The sequence below is a fragment of the Camellia sinensis genome, chromosome 13, assembly GCF_055761805.1.
Source record: "Camellia sinensis isolate YWXY chromosome 13, ASM5576180v1, whole genome shotgun sequence".
Classification (NCBI taxonomy): Eukaryota; Viridiplantae; Streptophyta; class Magnoliopsida; order Ericales; family Theaceae; genus Camellia; species Camellia sinensis.
In genome coordinates, this window is record NC_138973.1 from 18,115,891 (window position 1) to 18,128,605 (window position 12,715).

Here is a 12,715-nt window from a genome sequence, read left to right on the forward strand (position 1 = left end):
TCATTCATCACTCTTCTCTGTCTGTCTGTCTGTCTTTGTCTCTGTCTCTCGCTCATCTCTCTTCTCTCTATCTCTCTCATCTTTTTTCTTTCTCTATCCCTATCTTTTCCACTCATCTCTCTTCTCTCTATCTCTCTCTCTGTCTCTCTCGCTCATCTTTCTTCTCTCTCTATCTCTCTCTTTTTCATGTTTTTCTCTCGATCATCTCTTTTCACTCTCTTTCTTTCTGTCTTTTTCTATCTCTCACTCATCTTTTGTTTCTCTCTATCTCTGTCTCTATCTCTTTCTCTCTATGTCCCTCTCTCTCTCTCTCTCTTTCCCTTTCTGTCTCTTTCTCACTTATCACTCTTCTCTCTCTCTTTCTCTCTCTATGTCTGTCTAGCTGTCTCTCACTCTTTTATCTCTCTTTCTCTCTGTGTGTCTGTCCGCTTGTCTGTCTCTCTCCCCCATTGTGTTCACCTTGCTCACTCTCTCCCTCTCCTCTTCTCTATTTACCGAGCTCTTCACTACAAGAAAATGCACTTTTAGTCTCTCTCGCTCATCACTCTGTCTCTCTCTCTATCTCTCTTCTCTATTTGTCTCTCACTCATCTCTCTCTCACCGCCCATCTCCTCTACTATATTCACTACTACTGCAAATGTCATTCCACTACCAGCATTATTACCATTGTTGCCACTCCACCTCTACGACTACTATTACTATCACCGTCGTTATCACTCCACTAACACTACCACCACTAGTACCACCACTACTACTACTGTTACCTCTCCTCTACCGGCGCCACTCCATCTCTTCTACCACTACCACAACTTCACCACTAATCTCCTTTGCCACCACCATTACCTCTTGTCCACCACCTTCACCACTACTGCCGCTCTCTCTCCTCTACCACAAAAGTTTAGTCGGTAAAAATTTAATTTCAGCAACTAAAAAATATGTTAGTCGCGGTATAGATAGTTTTAGCGACTAAATTAATGAAAAATAAAAATTCACTTTTTATCTTTGCACGACCAAAATTTTGGTCGGCAAAAATTTAATTTCAGCGACTAAAAAATATTTTAGTCACGGTATAGATAGTTTTGGCAACTAAAATAATTTTCTAGAGCATGTTCAACTCTCCCTAAAAACAATTTAAGGTATAAATATCCCTCTCTTTCTATCTATCTCTCTCGCTCATCTCTCATCCCTCTATCTCTCATATCTCTTATCTCTCTGTCTCTCTCGCTCATCTCTCTTCTCTCTATCTCTCTATCTGTCTCTCTCTTCTCTCTCTGTCTCTCACTTTCTATCTCTTTCTCTCTTTGTCTCTCTCTTTCTCTCTCTTCTCTTTCTCTCTTTCACTCATCACTCTTCTCTGTCTGTCTGTTTGTCTATCCGTCTTTATCTCTTTCTCTATTTGTCTCTTGCTCATCTCTCGTCGCTTTATCTCTCTTTATCTCTCTTCTTTCTCTATCTCTCTCGCTCATCTATCTTTTCTCTATCTCTGTTTCTGTCTCTCTCGCTTATCTTTCTTCTCTCTCTGTCTCTCTCTTTTTCTATGTCTTTCTCTCGATCATCTCTTTTTGCTCTCTTGCTCTCTTACTCTCTCTCTCTGTTTATCTCTCGCTCATCTCTTGTTTTTCTCTCTTTTTCTGTCTGTCTGTCTCTCTATCTCTCTCTATATATACATATATATATATATATATCTTTCTCTCTCTCACTCATCACTCTTCTCTCTTTCTTTCTCTCTCCATGTCTGTCTTTCTCTCTCCCCCATTGTGTTCATCTTGCTCACTCTCTCCCTCCCCTCTTCTCTATTTACCGAGCTCTCCACTACAAGAAAATGCACTTTTAGCGACCATTTTTTCTCTCTTTCTTTCTGTCTCACTCATCACTCTGTCTCTTTCTCTATCTCTCTTCTCTATCTTTCTCTCACTCATCTCTTTCTTACCACCCATCTCCTCTACCACCTTCACCACTACTGCAAATGTCATTCCACTACCACCATTATTACCACTGTTGCCACTCCATCTCTACGACTATCATTACTACCACCATCGCTACCACTACCACCACCACCACTGCTACCACCACCACCACTATTACTACCACCACTACTATTACCTTTCCTCCACCACCGCCACTCTATCTCCTCTACCATTACCACAACTTCACCACTAATCTCCTTCGCCGCCACCACCACTACCACCGCCACCTCACCTCTTATCCACCACTTTCACCACTACTGCCGCTCCCTCTCCTCTACCACAAAAATTAGCTCTTGATTTTTAGTAGCAAAAAAAAAAATGGGCCACAAAAAAATTATTCATCGAACATAAAAAATTAATTTTATTTTAACGAAAAATATTTTTCATTAAAATTTTACCTCTATTTCTATCAAATAAATAGGACCTATTGGTAGTTTACCCAAGAAAATATTCATACCTAGATCTCGATTAGCACATATGACTGTAAGCCTTGTGGTGGTGATACCACAGAGCAACTCATCAATAGCTATAGGCTAGGGCTAGGGCTCCACATCAATTGAGTTGTCATCAGTTTGACTAATTTGATGGTGGGTCCACTGTTGTTCTATGAAAACAAGCCGACCACGCTTGATCTTATTCTTAGGCTAGGGATTAGAGCTGGTGGAGCCTCCACTGCTTGCTTTTCGGCTTTGTTTACTTTCATTGGAGATGGGCTTCATGTTGCGGTGGCCAGTGGCGGAGCTAGAAAATTAAGTTAGAAGGGGCAGTTATTAATTATAATTTGTTATTTTTAAAAAAATCATGATCAATATTAAGATAAGAATAATTTATGAGCTAAATTTAAGCATAACAAATTAAAAATCATTATTAATAGGAACAAATCAAAATTTTATAATAGTGTGTAATACATCGGTGCGGGATGGTAATATAAGTTTGGTTTTTTGGCACAAAAATTTACCAGGTTTCAAAATTACTAATTTTAGAAAATAAAAACACATCATTTATAGCACAAAATATTATAAAATCTATTTAATTTTTATTTGACAAGAATTATTAAACAAATCTTATTGGTTATAAATGATGTGTTTTGAACGTAAATTATTACATAGTCTTCGAGTACCATGTGGTGTTGCCTATGCAATGCTCAAAATATGAGAAATCACAAATTACACTAAATAGTTTGTCAACAACTTCAAAATAATAACTTAATTATATTCAATCCATAAGATTTTGTACTACACTATTGGTTTAAACTACTACATAAATACATTTTGTATATGCCCACAAAACAAAAACAAAAAAAAATCAAAATTGGAAACATCTGAAAAAAAATGAGTTGATAATATTGAAAACATCTGTAAAATTTTTAGCGACCAAAATTTGGTCGCAGATCTTAAAACGACCCCGTTTGAATGTTATTTAAGTAAATGTTGATTCAATACCCGACCAAACAGTTTTGTAGGGAAAAAATTGCCCTATCAGCCGAGTGAATTTTTCAAACTCTTTATACTGTCATTCCCGCGCACCACTCCTCATACGCACCTCATCGGCGATTCTCCTGCTCGATTGTGTTCAACAAAGTCGCTCCTCCTCCGTCATCGCAGTCGCCTGTGTCGATTTTTCGACCAGGCATCAGCAGCGCTTCGAGAAGTACTTGGGCCTCCATTGTTAGGTATGTATTTTTATCTCTCTCTCTCTCTCTCTCAATCTTTGTAGTTGTGTTCCATTACTCCTCTTACTCACATGGTTGCTCTCTCTTTTCGCACCTAACAGCACCACCATCACCATTTTTCTGCTAGAACCAGTTCGCCTATCTTCAAACAACCCCGACATCAGGTATGGGTCCTCTCTCTCTCTGTTGCTCAATTTCTCTATTTTCCTTTGTTTTCCCTAATTGTCAAAACCAAGTTTTTTGAAATCCCTAATTTTAAAACCCTATTGAGTGAATGTTTGAAGTGATGGACTAAAATCATACTCTCCAGATAATGCAAAAAATGAAAACTGATATATATATATATATATATGAAATTGAAGCTAAGGTCAACCTTAAATATTACCTCTCTTACTGAACAGAAATACTCAAATAAGAATGAAATGGATAAGAATTAAGAAATGAAGGATAGAAAACACTTTTTTTGAGCTTTAAGTCTTTTCCTTTTTTATTTGTTATGTTTCTTTCTCTTAATAATATCAACGATCTTCTTGTTTATTTATTTTATATCTACAATTGTGGTTGTCTGTTAAGGCAACTTCATGCTTTGGCAGAGGCTGAATCCAAACTTTCTATTCATCATAAGAGATTATCTGAAATTGAAGCTAAGGTCAACCTTAAATATTACCTCTCTTACTGAACAGAAATACTCGAATAAGAATGAAGTGGATAAGAATTAAGAAATGAAGAATAGAAAACACTTTTTTTGAGCTTTAAGTCTTTTCCTTTTTTATTTGTTATGTTTCTTTCTCTTAATAATATCAACGATCTTCTTGTTTATTTATTTTATATCTACAATTGTGGTTGTTCTTTAATTTTGCTCCTAAGAGGTTATGGTTATTCCAAAAGCCATATAGAGTATAATTGTTTCATCATAAATTTTAATCAGTGGATAGTGCTGGTGGCATTCTGTATCTTAACACTAAGCAGCCAGTCACAATGCTTAAATGCTGATTTTCCTTTATTGTTTTCTTCTTGCCTTAACATTCAGATCTCTGAGCTCCTTACTCTACAGAAAAATTTTAAGGACCTTAAGGCACAGATGGAGCTCAAGTCATATGATCTCTCACTATTCCAGAGTAGGGCTGAACAGAATGAACATCATAAGGTTGTGGTTTTAGCCCCCAATATAACATCTTGAAGTGGGAATTTAAGTGTTGTTTAGCTTAGTCCATTTGTCAGTATGATACCTCATTCTCTGTTTCCTGTACCATTTTATTTATTTACTTATTGGGTGTATTGTAGCTTTGTGAGCTTGTAAAGAGGATCGAGCAGGAACTTTTAGAAGCAAAATCTGCTGCCAGTGAAAAGCAACTTTTGTGCGACGAATGTATAACTACAGTGTCATTGCTTAAAAAATCAATCTGTGAGAATACTAATAATCGGGATGTCAGGCTCAAAGATTTAGAGAAAAAGATTAAGGCAATAAAAGCTCAGGTGCAGTCAGCTTCTAAGGACCTCAAGGTAGGTGTTGAAATTGCTGACATTTATCATAAAATTCCCAGTAAACCTTGTGCAAACAACTTAACTTACTCATTTTTACAATGGATTTCCTGCCTTTTCATTTATATGCAGATAACAATAGTGATTTTTTTCCCAGCATACTTTAATGCAAGTTACACTTGATTTCATTCCACAGAGGAAGATGGTCCTTTGTTGGCCTTTATAATAACCCTGACAATGCTAGAGTATCAATGTTTGCCCCCTTAAACTTGATGCGACATTGCATGTAATGACTAATAGCAAAATAGTTACCAAATTGTTTCTATCAGATGAGAAGTCAAGAGTTCTGAGTGTATGCCAGCATAATGCCTGAAAAGGCCAGTGACATCAACTATGTTTATCTTTAGATTTCTCATATTTTCCTTATTCTGTTTAAACATATTTTGTTTTTTTTAGAATGTCCATAGTGTTGGAGATGAGATTATATTGCAAAGATATCAAAAAATATGAAGATCCCATTGATTTGTGCTTATTATAACTTTTTGTATCTTTGATTTATTTTAATTCCTTAACTGAAGGGATTTGATTGTATCTCACTCTCTATATATATGGTGTATCATGTAAACAAAAGTGTGAGTTGAGTGAATGAAAGATATAGTCCCTTAGGGCTGTGTGTGTGGATGTAGGCCAATATTGGCCAAACTACGTTAAACCTTTGTATTCCTTCTTTTCTCTCTCCATATTCAACCTTATTGCCTTGTTACAAAATTCAACTAATATATTCTGATATCTTTGGCATTATAATCTTATCTTGGACAATATATATATATATATATATATATTTTTGGATAAGGTGAACTTCAAAAAGTAAGTTTTCCACCTGTATGACTTAATTAAATGTGGAAGTTTGTTAAATATGGGTAGAACAAATTCGAGTCAATTGCTTGTCTTTTTATGATTTGTTGTCTATGGTTAGTAAGTCACATGCATACATATAATGAAATTATTTTCTTGGCACTTATTTGTCCTCATTATCTTGTTTGCCCCCCAAGCATTGTGAAGTTGAGGTCTGCTTTATTGATACGAACATTTGATGTTTTTCCACTACGATGATAATTGCAACACAAACACTTTGTGTCATGTTTTGCATGGAAATGGTGCTTTTAATTCCATACAAATTGTCTTCGATAGTGATTATCGATTACATTCATAAAAATCTTAATAATGACTTTGGAGTTCATTTTGACTTGGTTATGCTTGTGAGTAGGGGCATGCTAATGAAAAGGAGAGGCTTCTTATGGAAATGGAAGCTGTCAAACAAGAATGTGCATCCTTGGAGAGTCAATCAGTTTCTCTGAAGCAGCAGATTACCAGTCTTACTTCAGAAGTAGATGGACATAAAACCAGGGTAAACAGCCATTTATTTTTTTGCAGTTAGTGCTTCACCTCAATTTCTTCCCCATCAAAAAAAAAAGAACTGCTCCACTTTCTCTTGCAGATTGCTTCCATAAGAAATGCTCATGATCAGGCGCAATCTGAGCTCAATCTTTTCTGCTCAAAGATAAAGGAGTGTGATACACAGATTAGTTGCATTCTCAGGGAGCAGCAGGAACTTCAACACAAAATTAGTGAGACAAATCTTGAGAGGAAGAAGATGGAAAATGAGGTAATGTGCTAAGCGGCTCATGCATTCTCTCCACTTTTTGGCTAGTAACCCACTTTGTTTTTTTTTTTTTTTTTTGTATTGTTTTGTGGCAGGTAAAACGAATGGAGATGGAACAGAAAAGTTGCTCCTTGAAGGTCGAAAAACTAATAGAAAAGCATGCTTGGATAACACTTGAGAAACACCGATTTGGAAGAAGTGGGACAGATTATGATTTTGCATCTTGTGATCCTCATACAGCAAGGGAAGATTTTGAAAAGCTACAAGTTGAGCAATCAGGGTGTGTATCTGAGAAACCCTATCTGCTGCTTTTACACTATCATCAACATTTTTTGGCCATCTTCATATGTACAAATTGTCATTGTCATTGTCATCCATGAATCAACCAGGAGTTCCTAACACATTTTTGTCATTTCTTTTAGCCTTGAGAAATGAGTTAACAAGAAAGCTATGGCAATGTTTGAGGAATCAGAAGACGAGTACAATGATTTAATATCAAAGAAGAACATTATTGAGGTTTGTAACTGTTGAACTGTTATAACTTCATTGTACCAAAATCTCTTTACTTGTCCTGATTTTGTCTTGCATAGAATGACAAGACAAAAATCAAGATGGTGATTGAAGAACTTGATGAAAAGAAGAAAGAAATGCTGAAAGTTACTTGGGTTAAGGTTAACAAGTAAGTTAAAACTAGTAGTTTATGTCAACAGTGTTCATATATTTCTTCTAGCTTTTAAAAGTACTGAAACCCTGTACTTACTCTTTAAGAATTTGTACTGCTCTTAGTGATTTTGGATCCATATTTTCTACACTATTACATGGCACAATGGCGAAGCTAGAAACTCCTGAGGGAAGTACCTTCTTAGAAGGTCTTGAGGTTTGTGTTGCATTTGGAAGTGTTTGGAAACAGTCCTTGTCAGAACTTAGCGGTGGACAAAGATCTTTACTTGCACTTTCTCTAATTCTGGCACTGCTTCTGTTTAAACCAGCTCCACTTTATATACTGGATGAGGTACATAACTTGTTTAGTTCCTAGAAAGAGTGGTTGACATGTCTCATCTCCAGTATGTTCACTCTATAAGTGATGCATGTTATTTTTCTATTAGATGAGTTTGATTTGTTGTAACTTATGATGTCCTTATTTTATCTTCTCTCTTCCTCTCATCTTCAGTTTTGTTGTTTCTACTGTCATGGTAATGGGTAAGTGTGTTAACCATCAAAGTCCCCACCATAGCTACTCATGGTAATGGGTAAGTGTGTTAACCAAATTGCATTATATTTATGTTCAAAGTCAAGGCAAATAAACGTGTTATGAGAATATTAGAGAACCAATTGTGAGGCAAAAAGGGAAAAACAGCCCATTCAGGCCAAACATTGGAAACAACACCGAAACAGCCTCGATATCATAATAGGCACCTTGGCCTACATTAAAAAAATGTGTGAGAGGAAGCGGCGCATTGATTGGAAGCATGGTTAAAGAGTTAGACAAAAAAATGTGAGGAAAAAGACGAAAACGGGCCATTTGGGGGCAATATAAACTAAAAAACCCCAAACATCCCGGAGATCATCACGGTCACCTCCGACTAGATTAAAGAAACTTGTGGGACCAAGCGGTGTGTCGATAGGAGTAGGGTTGAAGCAGGCGAGAGAGGTGAAGAGTCTGTTGATGCAAGTGAAGAGTCTTTGTTAGATAAAACGGGATATTTATGTTGCTTTGCCCTAGATCTTTTTAGCCCTGTCAAGTTTTTTCCTTGTTGGGTGTTCCTGGTTTCCTAGTGGTATGGCGTTTATGAAACCTTCTATTTGTGGCTTTGATGAATGGAACATTAAGTTGACTCATATAATTTTAGGATGATGTTATGGAAAGAAAGAAACCCACAATCTACTGAATTACTAGTAAAGACTAGTACTGTAATTTTCATGATTATATTTTTAGAGCTGTTTATAATTTAGCTAGTTATTTGAAATCTTTTAGCTTTAGAAATTACATGGACCGAATTTCATCAGATTTGCATCAGATCTTAGAAATATTGAAGGCAAACTAGTTGGTGTCTATAGCGTTAGGTTCTTGGGACTTCTGTTACAACTAGAAGCTTGTTTACTATAAAGCTTCATTCAATATTTTTGTTGCAGTATCTAAACATTGAAATGGCTCCTCATTCCCTACCACTTTGGAAAATTCAATCGAACTTTCTTTTGTAGGAGACCCTTACGGGCACCTCATCCAAGGTTGCATTTAATAATATATTTTCAATATATTTGAGATGTGGTAAGGGTTTGTTTTTATTTTTACGTTGTAGATAAACAAGCTTCTTCTCTACTATCTCATAGAAATGTAGACTATAACACTTGGTAAATCAGCTATCAAACATGATTTTAATTTAAGGGAAAATCCTCTTTATCCCTTTAGGGTTTGGCCTTGAAGCACTTCACTACTTGTCAATTAAAAATACCATAGACTCCTCATGTGCTTTTAGACTAAATTGCAACACTAACTCCGTAATCTTAATACCTATCTACTTTCTTCTCATTCTCTCTCTTCTGTTATATATATAATATTTTTTTTATTCTAATTACATGTTAACCAAATAAATTATTAGCCTATACACCCTAACATTATAATTTATTTTGTAAGTTATATCTTAATTTATAATTTAATCATATTATACACATATAAAATTGTATATATAAATGAACAAGTTTTAGGATACGCTGGAGTTATTCAAATTCGAAGAGGTATTTTCGATACTGGAATTGATTTTCAGGACTAGAATGTGTGATGGTAGTGGGTGCTATTGGGTTTGTGTAGAATGGTGGCTGAGGGGTGAGGGAATGGCAAGGCTAGTGGGTGAGGGGAGATGGGGTGGGCTAAGTTGGGGAGAGAGGTTGACAGAAGATGGTTGTGGAAGTGAAAAAGGATTACAGGGGTGGTGGGTGAGCAAAGTGAGTATTGTAACGGAACTAGGTGAGATGAAAAGAGATGGCAGGATAAAGGGGAGCAAGGTTTTAAAAATGGACTGAAACTATTATGTAACACCATTACATAATATTGCTATCCATTACAGCTGCTTTGGCAGAGTAATTCAATTGCACAATTGAAATGGCCCTCATTGTTATGAACACCTGTAACAGGTTAGAAGATGATGTTAATGATGTTTAACTATTGTAAAGTTGAACAATAGTTAGAATTGATATATACATATGAATGATGTTTTATTTACAAAATGGTATTGATAGTCATTTAATTTGTTAATGTTTCCTTTACTTTCCACTGAAATTTTTTCATTTTTTGTCCAACTTTACAATAAACTGATGTGCAAATATTTTCAACAAAAAGTTGCCTGACATTATTTCTCATTTTCTTTGGTACAGATGGATGATCTCGTGCACAAAGCTAAATTGTATAGGACTAATTGGCATGATAAGAATTTTTGAAGGAATATATATTTTTGGATAGATGTATGTATGGAAAAGATTTGGGTGGACTAGTAGTTATATTTTTGGATAGGCTAGTAGTTATATTTTAGGATGGATGTGTATGGAAAATATTTGGGTAGATTACTGGTGTGTATATTTTTTGATAGATGCGCATGGATAACAATTTAAAACATAATAACAAGAAATTGTTATATTAGATGGATGTGACTTGGATGATTATATAGATTACAAGTGGATTTTTAATTGAAGGAATATGTAGTTTGAAATTATTTGTGGATGAAAATTTATAATAGTTGATGACTTTCATTAAACAGGTTCAAGATTGGATGATTTATGTATTTTGTCGAATGTTTATGATTCAGTTGATTTGAATGATTCTTGCAAATTATATATTATATTGAATGTATTGGATAGATTATTATGAATTACAGGTTTATTTTGTTAGATGTTGGCGACCAAATTTTGAATTTGTTTTTTTGGTTTTGCGACCAATTGATTAGTCGGGAAAGATAACTAATATTTTTGCCAACTAAATCAGGTAGGTGAGAGGGTACATTTGGCGACTAGATAATTAGTCGTTAAAATCATTAATTTTGGCGACCAAAGGATTTTGTCGCTAATAGGTAAATTGCCGACTAAAGTTTTAGTTGTGTAAACATTCTGTTTTGCGACTAACATGTTTGGTGGTGGAGTAATGTCACAATTGGCGACCAAATTTTCTGGTCGCGGAATGTGACAATTGGCAACCTAAATTTTTGGTCACCAAAACGGGCCACAATTGCCAACCAAACTTTTTGGTCGTGGAATGTGTCATTTGCCGACCAAATTTGTTGGTCGCGGAATGTATTGCCGACCAAATTTTTTGGTCATGAAATGTGACAATTGGCGACCACATTTTTTGGTCGCCAAAATGGGTCACAATTGCCGACCAAACTTTTTGGTCGTTGAATGTGCGAATTGGCGATTGACATGTTTGGTCGGGAAAATATAATTTTTCGCGACTAAAGTGTTTTAACAACTAAATCTTTTAGTCGCAGTAATTATATATTTAGCGACCAAAAATTTAGTCGGCAAATAGAACTTTTTCGCAACTAAAGTGTTTTAACTACTAAATGGATTAGTCGCAGGAATTATATATTTAGCGACAAAAAATTTAGTCGGCAAATTAATTTTTCGCGACTAAAAAATTGCTAATTACTATCCGCGACCCTCAATTGGCGACCAAGGTGGCGACCAAAAAATTTAGTCGCGGATAACTTTTGCCGACCAAAATTTTAGTCGGCAAAAGTGCGAATTCTTGTAGTGTCACAACTAGCATATTATCTGTGAATAAATAATTAAAAATTAGTTTTTAAATTAAAATAATAATATAAAATTTATTAAAACTATATAATAAAAACAATTTATAATCAATTAAATTTTATTTATTTTTATCAGAGTTACACATAAGAGAAAAATTGATGTCACTAATTGTGTGTTCTAAGTTTTTAATAAAAAAAATGCATGCCATAATTTAATTGGTAAAAATGAAAAAATAAATTAAAAAAATATATTTACCAAAAAATATAAATCCATTTTGTTTTATATACGTTTTGTAATTTTAATTTATCATATGGTAGTAGTAAATTACATTTGTTAATATACTAATTTTTTCTTATTTTGTAAAGTCTAAAAATTTGTTGTTATCCCAAGTAGGCAACCCAAGAGAGAGAGTGAATTGAATTATTAAAAATTTCACAATATTAAAATTAACACAATATTCAGAATTTTAATAAATAAAAAAAAACAGAATAATAATTATCAAAAGTAAGAGAGATAGGGAGAGAAAATCAAACACTGAGATTTATAATGGTTTGGCACGCTAGGCCTACGTCCATTCCCCAATGAACCTCCTTGAGAATTTCTTTACTATCAATTGAATAAATATACCACCAAACTTGTGGATTTGGCACAGAACTTACTCTTATCTATTGAGCCTCACTCAACAATAAAATGCATTACCCTTACAAAATCTCTCACAAAAATGAAGAATAAAAATAAGCGGTACTTAAACCCTCTTTTATAATAATTCTCTCACAAAGAGTAGATATGAAAGTATAAAAACAAAGGCTAGACTTAAATCTGAAAGTGAAAGAGCAGAATACAATATACTCAGAATTTTGGAGCTCACAGAAAATTTTCTCTTCAACTTCTTGATTTTTCTCCACACACAACATTTCTATTTATACACAAAAATATACCCGTTGGACACTCCTTGCTGACATCATGGCTTACATAAGCACGCTGCTGATGTCATGGCTTACATAAGCACGCTGCTGACGTCATGGCTTACATAAGCACGCTCCTTGATTTTAAATAGTCAATAAATGTTAATAATTAAAAAGATAAAAGAAAAACGAATTTTTTCTTTTCCAATTTTGTTTTTTCAAACATGGAACCACCGTTTTTGTAGACAATTTAATATAAAGTTCACAACTTTCAAACAAGCAAATG

At 34.7% G+C, this 12,715-nt stretch overlaps 1 pseudogene; it reads left to right on the forward strand.

Annotated features, from left to right (window-relative positions):
• Positions 1-4,135: 4,135 nt before the first annotated feature.
• On the forward strand, positions 4,136-8,986 carry LOC114313567 (structural maintenance of chromosomes protein 2-1-like; annotated as a pseudogene).
• The last annotated feature ends 3,729 nt before the right edge of the window (positions 8,987-12,715 follow it).